The sequence below is a fragment of the Elaeis guineensis genome, chromosome 4, assembly GCF_000442705.2.
Source record: "Elaeis guineensis isolate ETL-2024a chromosome 4, EG11, whole genome shotgun sequence".
Classification (NCBI taxonomy): Eukaryota; Viridiplantae; Streptophyta; class Magnoliopsida; order Arecales; family Arecaceae; genus Elaeis; species Elaeis guineensis.
The window spans coordinates 121,149,596-121,157,454 of record NC_025996.2 but is presented as its reverse complement, the minus strand read 5'-3'; the positions used below and the strand labels follow the sequence as shown (position 1 = coordinate 121,157,454).

Here is a 7,859-nt window from a genome sequence, read left to right as displayed (position 1 = left end):
TTATAGCTTATTAACTCACCGTTTTTTTCTTGTGCATCATGATGGCATCGAACCATATGAATGTTTGGTAAGAGATCCCTCCTTCATCATCCGATTAGCATAGCCAGCTTCAAACTTCTCTAGCCATTTTTTCTTGACCCAATAATCATCAATGAGCTTCCTTCATATGCCAAATTTTATCTATTTAAGACCTAATCTTTTGCACTCCTCCATGAAAACCTTATAATCTCAATCCTTCTCTTTCTTTACCTTATCTTTTGCCCTTTTTTGTTCTTCCTTGAAAATACTTCTAAATTTTTCAAATGTTGCCACATGATATGCTCCAAGAATCTGTGCATGCATTTCTGAAGTCCATATGTATGTGGTCTGTTATTATGTCAATAAAAAATTATAAATTAATGAATAGTAGTGATGTATATTATGTAACATAAATATTTATATTTGTATTTTATAACTTACCTAAAACTAGCACCAAATCTCATGTTTGGTGCATTCTAGTACCAAACTCCAAACAGGCCAAGGATTGGAGTATAACTTCTTGATTGTGGCTATGATCATTCTAGTGACCTTAGGATCATGAAATCTACATAATTATTCATGTAACATCAGAATGTACTACAATTTTATGAATTAAAAATAATTTAACCATTGCATACTTTTGATCCTCTATCATGATAATTGTCTTGTTGATGGATCTGCAGGCTCTTGAATCCTTTAATTTAGCTCTCTTGTCCTGGATGATGCAGATGGTGGTGGACTAATCTCTGGTATCTGATTTAATGATAGATCACCATCTAAAGTACTTGTAGGATAAGTAGTATCATTTGCGGTATTAGTAGCATCATTCTGTTCCGATGATGGGGAGAGGTATCTTATAGATCCTATGTATGGGATATAGGAATGTCATGAATCCTTACAAGTATATTGGTGGCTTTCTGCCAACTCCATCAGCAGAAGTAGTATGATGATTGTTAGATGTATGTCTTAAAAGTCAATCAAGCTGATATATATTTATCCTAAGATATAATTTTGTATCTAATATTTTTTAATATTATTAGATTATTAATTTTATTTATGTTATTTGCATCTATAAATCATCCAAAGAATTAATAAGATAATGACACATTCTCAAGAGTTGAGAATTTGAGGCATGTGTCATGGTGATTAATTCTTAAATTGCTCTCGATCGATGAATCATCGTGAGGATAATAATTAATATCACTATAATAATTTATGAAAATAGCGATCTTTGGCAGCATATATGAAAAATATTGGTTTTTTTTTTTTTTGAAATTGATGATCCTAATTTTATAGTGCTAAAAAACCCAATAACTTATTGCGACACATAATAAACATGTGCCGTCAATGACCATCACGGTTATTATTTTTGCATCTAAATTAGGTTTCACGTGCGGCTCGAAATTCTAATTTTAGAGGGAAGACCAAAAAGGAAATATTTTGTGCGAGAAGGTCCAGGACAATCGATTGAGGCCATTAATGTGGGAGAAACCATAGAGGTTCTTTTGAAGTCGATGTTGCAGAGGACGAAGCCAATGTTGGAGATGAGGAAGAGCAACCCAGAGAGGCCCCGGGCATTGATGGAAATCATGGCGGTGAGGGAGCAGCCGGCAATGAATTGGTGGATATAGAGACTGATGTTTATGATGAAAGTGATCAAGGAAAGTGAAGAAGATGGTGAAAAAGAGAAGCTTAGAGGCCTTGGTGATAGGGGTGGAGAGACAGCAACCAAGGAGAAGGAGATGCAGCAGATATGTGGCTGATGGTGTGGAAGAGGGTAGGGATGAGGAGGGCAGCAAAAAATTTCTTGGATTATCTGGGGAAGGGCTGGAAGTGGGAGGCCCAGAGGGAGGCCATTCCTAGGATTCCATCGATCACTTTTAAAGCTTGAACCAAGGTTTCTGCCATTGATTCAATCTGATCGGCTCTATAGGTAACTGAGATCTTGAGGTTTTTGTCATCGATTCTCCTATATTAAACCATCTGAATGTGGAAACATAATAAGCAAATTCTATCTGAAGAAAATGTTCTGGTACTAAATATTGACCCAATTGGCAATTCTTCTACTGTTATTCAAAATGTAGATTGAACGGTTTGTGCCAGGATCTAGAAGGTTGTTGCTATTTAAGCATGGTAGGTTGATAATTTTATTTCCATTCTATCTCTCTTTCGTGTAATTATTTGCTCTTAGTAGGTGACAGATTTTCCAATTTTTCTGCTATGATATAATAGTGTTGCTTGATGTTAATCTTCATGCTATTAAATTGAACACACTTTAGTCTTGGCCAGAAAAGGTTGCTCCCACTTCGATGAATATCTCTATAAAAATGAAAGAGGATCCAGAGACTGACAAGGCTTTTTGATGGGTAATAGAAATGGTGAGGATTAATAGCTCATATATTATGCTTTGATTTTATTTCAAGTCTAGTAATGGGCCAGGGTGTTGCTCATTAGATTCTTCTGCTACCATGGGTACGCATATGCTACTGCCAAAGCATTGCACGGAATGCAGCATATTCTATATAAGGATTTTGCGATGCAGGTATTTGGTATTGTTTATTTGATTTGGGTACTTTAAGCTAATTCTTTACTGGAGACGAATATCCTTATTTTCGCTCCAATAAGTTCTGCTTGATGTATACTGAAAATGTTTCAGTACAGCCCCCTTGGGATTTAAAGGTTGGAAAGATATATATAATCCACCATACTTAATGGATGCAACAATTCATTGAAGGTAATCACATTCTTCACCTGTATGCAAGTGTTCTGTGGTAGTGTTGTAGTCATATTTCCTATTTACATCCAGAACAATTGAATTTTTTTTTTCATTATTCAATGTATTTTCATCATTCTTTTAATGGTAGTACCAACATTTGCATCATTTTGTGTCCATGAACTTAAATAGATCTACTTACTTGATTCATTTAAACTCAGGGAGAACTAACTTATGGAAGATTGGGGAATGGTGATTTGGCAAAAGATCATATCTTTGTGGCCCATAGAAACCTTTCCTTATCCCTTCCAGGAGTTTCTGAAAGTGTGGTATGCTTGTAACATCTAAATCCTTTTAAAATAACTAGGAAAATATTGAACTTTTTAATTTTTTTTTTTAAATATTCCATCCAAACAGTAGCATTTCCTACTAAATACTACGCTTTTCTTTTTCTGACAATCATGAAATTTCCTGAGATGAACACTCTTTTAAAATTTTCCATTCTGTTTCTTCGTATTCCTGCATTCATCCTATCAAACTTTTTTCTCCTTTACATGCATGATTCTTTCATCTTTTCACTTAGCTGAATTTTTTACCTTCTACCTTTCTGGATACTCTTTGAATGCAAACTTCATGAAAATAGTTTTGACAATCTTTCATCATTATCCACTTGGAATGTTTTGATATGACTTTTGTAGAAAGCTATGTACAAAACCAACTCTGATGATATATGTAATTATCAACTTTTCCCTGAATTGTAAACACAGATTACAGAATTATATTTACTTTGTGCCGTCAGTATTTCAGTTGGAAACAGAACATGGGCAATACATGTTACATAACCATAAGATGAAAGTGCTATTAGCAGATCCAATTTATTTAAAACTAAATAGACAACTACTTAGAAATGTTTATGAATTGTTTGATTACTAAGATATGGAACCAATGCCTCTTGCTTCAATGTGACTCGACAACCTTTACACTACTTGATTCTTGATTAGTATATAGAAAGTATTGACTCTTAATTCAGTCTGAATTGAACAGAATTTGATAATATGTGATCCTCACCCATTAAAGAAAATGTTGATGAGCTCAAATTAGTCAGAGAGCCATGCTCCTTTGCAAACTATAGTTCAGCAATAAAAAGAATATATGCTTAGTTGATAACCTTTACATTGCATCCATGCTAGAACCAAAATAACATAGATTTTAGGATCAAGAAATCATGCACAGAAACATGGTTTTCTTCTTGCACACAATGCATGGTGTGCAAAAAAAGGATGCTGCTGAAGTTATTAAAGCCTAGTCACATGAGTGCTAGTACTTAACATATGGCCAAAATGACATCAAGAAGGTTGCTTAAGACAGGGGATGAGATACCTAACAACGGTTTATAAAATATTTAGTTCAATACAATCATATTCTGAGTTAAGTCATAATTAGGAAAAGAAATGACAAAGACCTTGCTGATTCATTAGGTGAAAAACAATAATGCTACATCAGAAAAGGAACAAATCCAACAAAGTGGCTCTAAATACAACCAATTTATATGGCTATGCCTATATATACATATTATGACTTGCTTAACCTAAATAGCACCATTCTATATGAGTAGGATTAAGGGTACAATGTCATAGCATATTTTGCATTGGCATGACACAGCACATTTTGCATTGGCATGGCACAGCATGGCACGGCACGCATGGCACTGCCTTAGCTTTTGAAGCTATCGACAACATTTCAATTGGTCAAGAGAAGCACTCTTAATGGCCCCTAAGTAGGAAAAAGACTAAATTTTGTCAATGCACTAGGCAATAGCAATAATATGTAGCAAAAAAATTTCATTTGTATAATAATGACTGATCTTGCAATACCATAATGTAAAAATAGAATAATAATTTTACTTTGACATGAATTATAAGCCTTAGCCTCCATCATCTTCTTCCATTCTATGATATTTAGAGCTGTGACTATATGTTTCTTGGTATTTGTTATAAGTGAGTCTAGCAAGCAAGAACAAGTAGAAGCTGAAGATGGTATGCTTCTCGAAAGTGATAATCCTCTATGATTATAATGAAGTCTGCCAAGAAAAGTTTGAAGATCTGACTATGATAGTCTGCTAATAAAAAATACATAATAGGATTCATCTAATTTTCTCTATGATCTATAATAATCTAAATTGTTGATTTTCTATTTCAGGATGAGCTATGTGAGACTGCTGTCCATAATCTTGACTTAATAAAAAAGGTGCCGCTCCTGATGATCTATATGCAATAGTCATGGGACAAGAGCAAAGTAGGCATATTCGAATGGTAGGACTGGGTCTCTCACCTGAGAACTATTGGGGCAAGAACAAAAATCATGTCGAGGCCATAAGGAAGGCAATTGAAACCACTGAGGAGGTTCGGGCCTTGAAGCAAGAGCTACAAGTATATCGACGAGAGCCTTTGGAATTTAGTTTTCTTTTTCCATGTTTGTGTACATAGTTTTTAAAGAACTGTACTTTGGATTTGTTTATTTTGTGGAGTATTTATGTTTTTATTTTAAGATTGAATTTATAGTTTCAATTTGATCTATGAGATGTTTTTACTATTTCCATAAATTATCAATAAGAAAATTTTTGATTTATGTGGGTGGTTTTATTAAGAGGACTTTTCAATTTCATAATTCTGATTGTAGGATGTGTTATTTTATAATATATTAATGAACATCTAATATATATTTCAAATAGGTTCTATACATGTTAAATAAAATAATGTTATTTAATCATTCAAATAACTATCACTAGCGTATGAAATGTTGCAAAAAGATATTTATAAAATCAAATTATAAAGATATTATTGGCATATAAAAGCATCGATTAATCTACCTTTATGATTTAAATTTTTTTACTAGCATTTTTAAATGCCACCAATTAATATTCAACAGCATTTTGTACCGTCGCTATTTGCTCCATTCCTTTTTATCTGATCTTTGGGTAGCATTTTTTAGTACCGCTATATGATTTAGTAGCATTTTTTGTGCGATATTTTTTGTGCGGCTAATTGAATTTGCAGCAATATTAGAATGTTGGTAAATACTAAAAAAAAGTGCTACTATAAATAGCCTTTTAGTAGCATAATGAAAATGTCGTTGATTCATGATGATGAATCAGTGACACGATTATTGGCAATATTAACTCAACATTTGATAAAACTGCCGCTTAAAGTATTAGCGACATTATTTCTAATTTTTAGCAATATTTTTTTATACTAGTGAAGACCTATTTTCTTGTGTTAATTTGGATAGATTGGTGCACAGATTTCTTCTTCTTTTAGGATAGATGAGTCTCGAGCTTATAGTGTGGGGATACTGGAGTGAGAGTGCAGGTGGTTGTTAGAGAATAAGGATACAGAACATGATCAATACGAAAAGTTACTTAAATGTCAACTCACTCATCAGTGATCTGGTCGATGTTGAAATAATATGACTAGTCCTTTGACCTGCGGTGCCTCGACTATTCACAATAGGATTGCTATAGTTTGATTGCACGTACACTTGATCTCCTAGCCATATGGATCTTTGCGATGCATGTTAGCTATAGTAAGTTCATTGTAGAAATAAGATGTGTACCTATATGAGATCTATCATCCTTAGTAGATAAAGAAGTTAGTCCTATGTAATTTATAAAACCAAGTTCAAAAGTCTTAGCCAAGACAGTGTGAATATGAAAAAGAGTTTTTATAGTTTTTATATAAAAAACTCGAGTCGAATAAATTTAATATATGACAGATGATGAAATTTGATGAGAAATTTCATGACCTCCATCTTATCGGGACTTGTGATAAAAGGACCTTATTATATAGTAACTGCACCTAGAGGTTTATCTATTCCATTCTACTAAAATGCCAATACATACTACTAAGTATTATTGGTGGATTGTGAGACTCATGAGAATTATTTTGATAGTCAATAATTCTCATTGAGTGAGTTGAAATTATTTAACCCATTGAAAGGAGTTTCAATGATATTATTGATGGAGATCACAATATTTCTCACTACCAGACAAAATAGAACCTATGAGATCACACACAAAGAGATTGTGTCTGATCAGATGATTGGATATAATTTGATATGTCAAAGAGTTGACATGATTAAACCCAAATGTAATTGGACTCCTTATGAGATAAGGATTTTGATTTGGTCCAAACTCGCATTCCTTATAAGATAAAGATTTTGATTTGGTCAAAATCTAGACAACTTGGGACTCTATCCTTAAAAGATGATTAACTTATAGAAGGATTTCTCCGCAAATGATGGCGCCACCTAATAACTCAATGCCACTTTTCATATGTAAAAGAAAAAGGAGGCACCCCTTACAAGAGTCCACGCCTATTGGACTCTTTCTCACGCCTAATAGAGATAAGATCTCTTGTCCCTTTTGGATTAGATCCAATGCCCCCTAAGGTATTCATGTTGATTTTGGACACCTCTTGGTTTTAATGTGGAGAAACCTCACACCTCAAGGAATCCCATCAAGAGAAGGATTAGCACCTAAGCCTATTTAGCGCCCCTCTCTCTCATCCTAAAAAATCTCATGCATAAGAAAAGGATGCCTCTCTTTCTGTCATGTCTCTTGGATAAGTGTCAAAAGGGTTTCACGCTAAATATCTCATGCCTCCCCTCTTTCTCTCTTAAGGATGCCCAAATAAGTTGGATGTCATGCCTAAGAGTTGGGCATACGCAAAAGGGAAGAAAAGAAAATCAAAAAGAGAGGTGCTGGATTTTCTTAAGAAGAAAATCAAAATGGGATGCGTACTAATTATTTTTAAGAAAAAAATCAATAAAGACTGAGGTACTAATTTCCTTGTGAAGGTAATCAATAAAAGGGCTGGATTTCTTTGAGAAGAAAGGATCAAGAAAGGTTCTTGATCCCTTTGTGTGCGTGAGCGTGATCTGAAGAGGAAAGGTTGAAATTCTTGAGAAAGATTTTCAGCACAAAGAGAAAAAATAAATCCACCATCAAAAAGAATCTCTAAAAAGAAGTTAACACCCCAGTGAGATCAAACACTCTGATCAAATGATAGCTTCGTATAGATATCTATAGAGGCTGGATGCTTGTGTGGCTTCAAAAGAAACTAAGAAGACA

General features: G+C 33.9%; 1 long non-coding RNA gene across 1 annotated transcript; it reads left to right on the top strand.

Annotated features, from left to right (window-relative positions):
• Positions 1-1,448: 1,448 nt before the first annotated feature.
• LOC140856998 (uncharacterized) lies at positions 1,449-5,298 on the top strand. Its single transcript, XR_012140489.1, has 4 exons — positions 1,449-2,396; positions 2,473-2,560; positions 2,680-2,752; positions 4,931-5,298. It is a non-coding gene; the product is annotated as an uncharacterized lncRNA (long non-coding RNA).
• The last annotated feature ends 2,561 nt before the right edge of the window (positions 5,299-7,859 follow it).